This window comes from Haliotis rufescens, unplaced genomic scaffold, assembly GCF_023055435.1.
Source record: "Haliotis rufescens isolate VD_foot unplaced genomic scaffold, xgHalRufe1.0.p SCAF_1, whole genome shotgun sequence".
NCBI lineage: Eukaryota > Metazoa > Mollusca > Gastropoda > Lepetellida > Haliotidae > Haliotis > Haliotis rufescens.
Window position 1 is genome coordinate 13,637,788 of NW_025963779.1, and position 11,033 is coordinate 13,648,820.

Below are 11,033 nucleotides of genomic sequence, written 5' to 3' on the forward strand. Positions count from 1 at the left end.
ATGCTCACAACTTTGTTATTACGGCATCGGTATTTTGTGTGAGATCATCAGTCAAAAGGGTTCATGATACATGTCTCTGATGGGAACGTTTTGGGGTATTCAGGAAATGGTGGGGGTGGAGCTGTTTCTGTTTTTGCATATATTCCTTCCTTTTTAAAATTGTCTTTTGTTAAGAATGACAAACTCAAATTGGTATGCATACGTATGCATGTGTTAAGTATGAAAAGAGATGATAAGTATGCATAGTGATGTAGTGAATGTAGTTGGTATATAAATGTACATATATCTTTGTGTTTCTTTCTCTCTGTACAGATACAGCCATCTACCGACTCACTGAGTGTCATCTTGTCCTTGGCTTTTTTCTTTGTCATATCTAGTCTTGGTCAATTTGATGAGGTTGTCCTGAATGTGACCAACTGAATGTACATTGACATCACACATATATTCAAGTATGAATATACAATCCCAATTAAGTTAGTGATATATGTATCAAAACTATTCTCTGATAAATGTAAACAGGCATACAAATACATCAGAGGACACGACTTTGTGACTAATTAATGTCATGACCACAGACTATAAGTTTCATTTTGTCGATATAAGTAGTACATGAACTATATCACAAATCTATTGAATAAATCATTACATATTTATTTCATTTAATGAACTATGTAACAAAATCTGATGTATTAAAGTAGGTTGGCATATCTCATATTGTAAATAACTATTCATTTTCAAGCAATGATAACACAAATGTATGAATGTATAATGTATAAATGTACACTACCAATGTATTTAGTGACAAGTGTATCATCAAATCAAAACTCTCTTTTTTTGTCTAAAATCGTGGACTGTTGAAGACATTTTGTTTGGTATCTCTTGTTGTAAATAACTGAGCAATTGTGACACTATTGGATAGATATTTCTTAACATTAGATTTTGATCTGGTCTTATTTTCTAGATCATTTTCAAGCAATGATAAAACAAATGTTGGACACTTTTGTACTTTGTAAATAGTGAAGAAAATTGAATTTCTTGCAAATATAGAAACACAATATATTGAAAAAAATGCTTTTATTGTACTGGGCATGATAACCATGTGCCCATTGTATCTTGTTATTTCTTTCCTAGAAAACTCTAAGATTGGAAACAATGTTTTTAAATCTTGTACATAGCTATGAAATTTGAGTGTAATTATTATTGATTTTAATATCTATAAAACTGGAATGGACATTTGGCTTTAGTTCTAGATATGTCAATAACCTGATACAAAGTGTTAAACGGTTTGTCAATGTTAATGCAAATCTACAATGTCATATAAGGGTAGTGACAGATGTATCAGTGCTGACTGATCACTTGTAAATGTGCATGCACACAACCAAAGAATGCACAATACCATTTAGTTCAGTGACTGGTATATCAATACCAAACTGTCTGTGACTAAATAATTTTATAAGCATGGACTGTTGAAGACATTTGTAAATATTTGTGGTACATGAACTATATGATAAATACAGAAACAAAACATTTAACATTTTGTTTACTTATTTTGTCAAAGAACCATGTGTAAATAGTTTTGTTAAATGAACTTAATGACAAACATGGCAACAACATAGGATAAAAATGCTTTTATTCTACTAGTCATGATAACCATGTGTCTACTGTATCTTGTTATTACTTACATAACAAATTCTGAAATTGGAAACAATATTGTTTTCATATCTTGTACATAGTCATGAAATGTGTGTGTAAATATTATTTATGTTAATATCAATAAAACTTGAATGGTTATTTGGCTTTAGTTCTGGATGTGTCAATAACCTGATTCAGATTGTTAAACAAGTTTATGAAAACATTCAAATATAAATAATAAATGTCATATCAAGGTAGTTACAGATGTATCAAAGCTGACAGATCACTTAGTTATAAATAAACATTCACACAAGCAAAGATTGGAATATGTGACTGAATCAGTCCATGATCCTAGACAATACAGACCATATGTCCAAGCTGTTTATTGCCTCCTTTTGTGAACCATTTACCAAAACGTGAATGCTGAATAGCAGGTTGTTATGTCATGTTGTAAATAAGTGTAAAGCTTTGTGTTGGATAAACATGTAGACATATACATATTTTAAACTTTGATTGTATTTTATTCTGGATTGTGTTAACGCTTTGATAAAAGGTATGTTGGAACATTTTGTAAATATTTGTAGTACATGAACAATAAGACAAAAATAGAACAAAACATTTAAAGCAATTGTATACCTTTTTCTTGTTTTGAAACATGAAAGAAAAAAATAACTAATAAATAGTAGGTTATATGGCATTCTCATATCTTATGTTGTAAATAACCAGGAACTGGATATTATGCTGAAATAGATGTTGGATCGTTTTGTAATATCTTCAAGTATCAATATACAATACCAATTAAGTTAGTGACATGTTTATCGACAAAACTCTTTCATCAATGTAAACAGGCATGCAAATATATAAGAGGACACAACTTTGTGACTAAATAATTTCATGACCATGGACTATACATTGCATTTTGTAAATATTTGTACTACATGAACTATATCATAAATATTTTGATACTATGTAACAAAATCTGTATTATTAATAGTTGTTTGGTATATCATGTTGTAAATAACTATGAACAATTGTAACACAATCAGATAAATATCCCTTATAATCTGTTCTTATATTCTAGATCATGTTCAAGCAATAACACAAATATTTTCAAGTATAAATGTATAATGTATAAATGTACACTGTCCATGTATTTAGTGACTTGTGTATAAACAAAACAAAACTCTTTTTGTCTAAATCATTTCATAATTGTGGACTGTAGAAGACATTTTGTAAATATTTGTAATACATTAACTGTATGATAGATATAGTAACAAAACATTTGACATTTTGTTTACTTATTTCATGCAATGAATCATGGAACAAAATCTGTATTATTGATAGTTGTTTGGTATCTCTTGTTGTAAATAACTGAGCAATTGTGACACTATTGGATAGATATTTCTTAACATTAGATTTTGATCTGGTCTTATTTTCTAGATCATTTTCAAGCAATGATAAAAAAAATGTTGGACACTTTTGTAACTTTGTAAATAGTGATGACAAATGAATTTCTTGCAAATATAGAAACAAAATATATTGAAAAAAATGCTTTTATTGTACTGGGCATGATAACCATGTGCCCATTGTATCTTGTTATTTCTTTCCTAGAAAACTCTAAGATTGGAAACAATGTTTTTATATCTTGTACATAGCTATGAAATTTGAGTGTAATTATTATGGATGTTAATATCTATAAAACTGGAATGGACATTTGACTTTAGTTCTAGATATGTCAATAACCTGATACAAAGTGTTAAACGGTTTGTCAATGTTAATGCAAATCTACAATGTCATATAAGGGTAGTGACAGATGTATCAGTGCTGACTGATCACTTGTAAATGTGCATGCACACAAGCAAAGAATACACAATACCATTTAGTTCAGTGACTGGTATATCAATACCAAACTGTCTGTGACTAAATAATTTTATAAGCATGGACTGTTGAAGACATTTGTAAATATTTGTGGTACATGAACTATATGATAAATACAGAAACAAAACATTTAACATTTTGTTTACTTATTTTGTCAAAGAACCATGTGTAAATAGTTTTGTTAAATGAACTTAATGACAAACATGGCAACAACATAGGATAAAAATGCTTTTATTCTACTAGTCATAATAACCATATGTCTACTGTATCTTGTTATTACTTACATAACAAATTCTGAAATTGGAAACAATATTGTTTTCATATCTTGTACACAGTCATGAAATGTGTGTGTAAATATTATTTATGTTAATATCAATAAAACTTGAATGGTTATTTGGCTTTAGTTCTGGATGTGTCAATAACCTGATTCAGATTGTTAAACAAGTTTATGAAAACATTCAAATATAAATAATAAATGTCATATCAAGGTAGTTACAGATGTATCAAAGCTGACAGATCACTTAGTTATAAATAAACATTCACACAAGCAAAGATTGGAATATGTGACTGAATCAGTCCATGATCCTAGACAATACAGACCATATGTCCAAGCTGTTTATTGCCTCCTTTTGTGAACCATTTACCAAAACGTGAATGCTGAATAGCAGGTTGTTTTGTCATGTTGTAAATAAGTGTAAAGCTTTGAGTTGGATAAACATGTAGACATATACATATTTTAAACTTTGATTGTATTTTATTCTGGATTGTGTTAACGCTTTGATAAAAGGTATGTTGGAACATTTTGTAAATATTTGTAGTACATGAACAATAAGACAAAAATAGAACAAAACATTTAAAGCAATTGTATACTTATTTCTTGTTTTGAAACATGAAAGAAAAAAATAACTAATAAATAGTAGGTTATATGGCATTCTCATATCTTATGTTGTAAATAACCAGGAACTGGATATTATGCTGAAATAGATGTTGGATCGTTTTGTAATATCTTCAAGTATCAATATACAATACCAATTAAGTTAGTGACATGTTTATCGACAAAACTCTTTCATCAATGTAAACAGGCATGCAAATACATAAGAGGACACAACTTTGTGACTAAATAATTTCATGACCATGGACTATACATTGCATTTTGTAAATATTTGTACTACATGAACTATATCATAAATATTTTGATACTATGTAACAAAATCTGTATTATTAATAGTTGTTTGGTATATCATGTTGTAAATAACTATGAACAATTGTAACACAATCAGATAAATATCCCTTATAATCTGGTCTTATATTCTAGATCATGTTCAAGCAATAACACAAATATTTTCAAGTATAAATGTATAATGTATAAATGTACACTGTCCATGTATTTAGTGACTTGTGTATAAACAAAACAAAACTCTTTTTGTCTAAATCATTTCATAATTGTGGACTGTAGAAGACATTTTGTAAATATTTGTAATACATTAACTGTATGATAGATATAGTAACAAAACATTTGACATTTTGTTTACTTATTTCATGCAATGAATCATTGAACAAAATCTGTATTATTGATAGTTGTTTGGTATCTCTTGTTGTAAATAACTGAGCAATTGTGACACTATTGGATAGATATTTCTTAACATTAGATTTTGATCTGGTCTTATTTTCTAGATCATTTTCAAGCAATGATAAAACAAATGTTGGACACTTTTGTAACTTTGTAAATAGTGATGACAAATGAATTTCTTGCAAATATAGAAACAAAATATATTGAAAAAAATGCTTTTATTGTACTGGGCATGATAACCATGTGCCCATTGTATCTTGTTATTTCTTTCCTAGAAAACTCTAAGATTGGAAACAATGTTTTTATATCTTGTACATAGCTATGAAATTTGAGTGTAATTATTATGGATGTTAATATCTATAAAACTGGAATGAACATTTGACTTTAGTTCTAGATATGTCAATAACCTGATACAAAGTGTTAAACGGTTTGTCAATGTTAATGCAAATCTACAATGTCATATAAGGGTAGTGACAGATGTATCAGTGCTGACTGATCACTTGTAAATGTGCATGCACACAAGCAAAGAATGCACAATACCATTTAGTTCAGTGACTGGTATATCAATACAAAACTGTCTGTGACTAAATAATTTTATAAGCATGGACTGTTGAAGACATTTGTAAATATTTGTGGTACATGAACTATATGATAAATACAGAAACAAAACATTTAACATTTTGTTTACTTATTTTGTCAAAGAACCATGTGTAAATAGTTTTGTTAAATGAACTTAATGACAAACATGGCAACAACATAGGATACAAATGCTTTTATTCTACTAGTCATGATAACCATGTGTCTACTGTATCTTGTTATTACTTACATAACAAATTCTGAAATTGGAAACAATATTGTTTTCATATCTTGTATATAGTCATGAAATGTGTGTGTAAATATTATTTATGTTAATATCAATAAAACTTGAATGGTTATTTGGCTTTAGTTCTGGATGTGTCAATAACCTGATTCAGATTGTTAAACAAGTTTAGAAAACATTCAAATATAAATAATAAATGTCATATCAAGGTAGTTACAGATGTATCAATGCTGACAGATCACTTATAAATAAACATTCACACAAGCAAAGATTGGAATATTTGACTGAATCAGTCCATGATCCTTGACAATACAGACCATATGTCCAAGCTGTTTATTGCCTCCTTTTGTGAACCATTTACCAAAACGTGAATGCTGAATAGCAGGTTGTTATGTCATGTTGTAAATAAGTGTAAAGCTTTGTGTTGGATAAACATGTAGACATATACATATTTTAAACTTTGATTGTATTTTATTCTAGATTGTGTTAAAGCTTTGATAAAAGGTATGTTGGAACTTTTTGTAAATATTTGTAGTGCATGAACAATAAGACAAAAATAGAACAAAACATTTAAAGCAATTGTATACTTATTTCTTGTTTTGAAACATGAAAGAAAAACCTAACTAATAGGTAGTAGGTTATATGGCATGTCTCATATCTTATGTTGTAAATAACCAGGAACTGGATATTATGCTCAAATAGATGTTGGATCGTTTTGTAATATCTTCAAGTATCAATATACAATACCAATTAAGTTAGTGACATGTGTATCAACAAAACTCTTTGACAAATGTAAACAGGCATGCAAATACATAAGAGGACACGACTTTGTGACTAAATAATTCATGACCATGGACTATACATTGCATTTTGTAAATATTTGTACTACATGAACTTTATCATTATTGTTTACTTATTTCATTCTTTGAACTATGTAACAAAATCTGTATTATTAATAGTTGTTTGGTATATCATGTTGTAAATAACTATGAACAATTGTAACACAATCAGATAGATAGCCCTTATAATCTGGTCTTATATTCTAGATCATTTTCAAGCAATGATAACACAAATACTTTCAAGTATAAATGTATAATGTATAAATGTACAATGCCAATGCCAATGTATTTAGTGACTAGTGTATAAACAAAACAAAACTCTTTTTGTCTAAATCATTTCATAATTGTGGACTGTAGAAGACATTTTGTAAATATTTTTAATACATGAACTATATGATGGATATAGTAACAAAACATTTAACATTTTGTTTACTTATTTCATGCAATGAATCATGGAACAAAATCTGTATTATTGATAGTTGTTTGGTATCTCTTGTTGTAAATAACTATGAGCAATTGTGACACTATTGGATAGATATTCCTTAACATTAGATTTTGATCTGGTCTTATTTTCTAGATCATTTTCAAGCAATGATAAAACTAATGTTGGACACTTTTGTAACTTTGTAAATAGTGATGACAAATGAATTTCTTGCAAATATAGAAACAAAATATATTGAAAAAAATGCTTTTATTCTACTGGGCATGATAACCATGTGCCCATTGTAACTTGTTATTTCTTTCCTAGCAAACTCTAAGATTGGAAACAACGTTTTTATATCTTGTACATAGCTATGAAATTTGAGTGTAATTATTATTGATGTTAATATCTATAAAACTGGAATGGACATTTGACTTTAGTTCTAGATATGTCAATAACCTGATACAAAGTGTTAAACGGTTTGTAAATGTTAATGTAAATGTACAATGTCATATAAGGATAGTGACAGATGTATCAATGCTGACTGATCACTTGTAAATGAGCATGCACACAACCAAAGAATGCACAATACCATTTAGTTCAGTGACTGGTGTTTCTATACAAAACTCTGTCTGTGACTAAATCATTTAATAAGCATGGACTGTTGAAGACATTTGTAAATATTTGTGGTACATGAACCATATGATAAATACAGAAACAAAACATTTAACATTTTGTTAACCCATTTTGTCAAAGAACCATGTCACAAAATGTGAATGACATATAGTAGGTTGGTATCTTATGTTGTAAATAGCTATGAACATTGTGTTAAACTATCAGGTAGATATCACAGAATGTTGGACAGTTTTATAAATTGTGTAAATAGTTTTGGTAAATGAATTTAATGACAAATATGGCAACAACATAGGAAAATAATGCTTTTATTCTACTAGACATGATAACCATGTGTCCACTGTATCTTGTTATTACTTACATAACAAATTCTGTAATTGGAAACAATATTGTTTTCATATCTTGTACATAGTCATGAAATGTGTGTGTAAATATTATATATGTTAATATCAATAAAACTTGAATGGTTATTTGGCTTTAGTTCTGGATGTGTCAATAACCTGATTCAGATTGTTAAACAAGTTTATAAAAACATTCAAAAATAAATAATAATGTCATATCAAGGTAGTTACTGATGTATCAAAGCTGACAGATCACTTATAAATAAGCATGCACACAACCAAAGATTGGAATATGTGACTGAATCAGTCCATGATCCTAGACAATACAGACTATATGTCCAAGCTGTTTATTGCCTCCTTTTGTGAACCATTTACCAAAACGTGAATGGTGAATAGCAGGTTGTTATGTCATGTTGTAAATAAGTGTAAAGCTTTGTGTTGGATTAACATGTAGACATAAACATATTTTAAACTTTGATTGTATTTTATTCTAGATTGTGTTAAAGCTTTGATAAAAGGTATGTTGGAACGTTTTGTAAATATTTGTAGTACATGAACAATAAGACAAAAATAGAACAAAACATTTAAAACAATTGTATACTTATTTCTTGTTTTGAAACATGAAAGAAAAATCTAACTAATAAGTAGTAGGTTATATGGCATGTCTCATATCTTATGTTGTAAATAACCAGGAACTGGATATTATGCTCAAATAGATGTTGGATCGTTTTGTAATATATCTTCAAGTATCAATATACAATACCAATTAAGTTAGTGACATGTGTATCAACAAAACTCTTTCATCAATGTAAACAGGCATGCAAATACATAAGAGGACACGACTTTGTGACTAAATAATTCATGACCATGGACTATACATTGCATTTTGTAAATATTTGTACTACATGAACTAAATCATCATTGTTTACTTATTTAATTCATTGAACTATGTAACAAAATCTGTATTATTAATAGTTGTTTGGTATATCATGTTGTAAATAACTATGAACAATTGTAACACAATCAGATAGATAGCCCTTATAATCTGGTCTTATATTCTAGATCATTTTCAAGCAATGATAACAAATACTTTCAAGTATAAATGGGCGTATGGGGAATTCTCAGGTTTGATTGCGGGTGCCCATGATTGAGCATCAATCATGCCAAGCATTGGAAACGATTTGGCCACTTGCAAATAATAACATGACATGGCCAAATCGTTGGCACTAAGTGTGTACATGATCGAGCATCGGTCATGCCCAAGCATTGGGATCAAACGCTGGCTATAGTTCTGAGCATCAGAGCACAGCGAGTGACTACACAGAACGGTACAAAATGGTGCGATAAATGAGCATACAAGTAGCCTACAAGTTGGATTTGGATTATTGAACTTTAGGGGGAACTATCCCAGCAATTTGAGGAGGATAGTAAGGCCACAATTCGAGCCAGATGTGGATAAAATAAAATACCATGACACAGCTGGCTGAGAATACCCCATAAAGCTGTCCATGTATTTAGTGACTAGTGTATAAACAAAACAAAACTCTTTTTCTCTAAATCATTTCATAATTGTGGACTGTAGAAGACATTTTGTAAATATTTTTAATACATGAACTATATGATGGATATAGTAACAAAACATTTAACATTTTGTTTACTTATTTCATGCAATGAATCATGGAACAAAATCTGTATTATTGATAGTTGTTTGGTATCTCTTGTTGTAAATAACTATGAGCAATTGTGACACTATTGGATAGATATTTCTTAACATTAGATTTTGATCTGGTCTTATTTTCTAGATCATTTTCAAGCAATGATAAAATAAATGTTGGACACTTTTGTAACTTTGTAAATAGTGATGACAAATGAATTTCTTGCAAATATAGAAACAAAATATATTGAAAAAAATGCTTTTATTCTACTGGGCATGATAACCATGTGCCCATTGTAACTTGTTATTTCTTTCCTAGCAAACTCTAAGATTGGAAACAACGTTTTTATATCTTGTACATAGCTATGAAATTTGAGTGTAATTATTATTGATGTTAATATCTATAAAACTGGAATGGACATTTGACTTTAGTTCTAGATATGTCAATAACCTGATACAAAGTGTTAAACGGTTTGTAAATGTTAATGCAAATCTACAATGTCTTTTTTGGACAAATGTAAACAGGCATGCAAATACATAAGAGGACACGACTTTGTGACAAAATAATTTCATGACCATGGACTATACATTGCATTTTGTAAATATTTGTACTACATGAACTGTATCATTATTGTTTACTTATTTCATTCATTGAACTATATAACAAAATCTGTATTATTAATAGTTGTTTGCTTTATCATGTTGTAAATAATTATGAACAATTGTAACACAATCGAATAGATATCCCTTATAATCTGGTCTTATATTCTAGATCATTTTCAAGCAATGATAACACAAATATTTTCAAGTATAAATGTAAAATGTATAAATGTACAATGCCAATGCCAATGTATTTTGTGACTAGTGTATCAACAAAACAAAACTCTTTTTTGTCTAAATCATTTAATAATCATGGACTGTTTAAGACATTTTGTAAATATTTGTAATACATTAACTATAGGATAGATATAGTAACAAAACATTTAAAATTGTGTTTACTTATTTCATGCAATAAATCATTGAACAAAATCTGTATTATTAATAGTTGTTTGGTATTTCATGTTGTAAATAACTATGAACAGTTGTAACACAATCAGATAGATATCCCTCAACATTATATTTTGATCTTGTCTCATATTCTAGATCATTTTCAAGCAATGATAACACAAATATTTCAAGTATAAATGTATACTGTATAAATGTATACTGTCCATGTATTTAGTGACTAGTGTATCAACAAAACAA

The 11,033-nt window shown here is 28.7% G+C and overlaps 1 protein-coding gene across 1 annotated transcript in view; it reads left to right on the forward strand.

Moving 5' to 3' along the window:
* LOC124148338 overlaps nucleotides 1-10,031 on the forward strand; it is a 109,741-nt gene extending 99,710 nt beyond the window's left edge. Inside the window, exon 11 of the mRNA XM_048386731.1 lies at nucleotides 313-10,031. The gene's annotated coding sequence lies outside the window, so the exon portion shown is untranslated. The remainder of the gene's footprint in view (nucleotides 1-312) is intronic.
* Nucleotides 10,032-11,033: the final 1,002 nt, after the last annotated feature.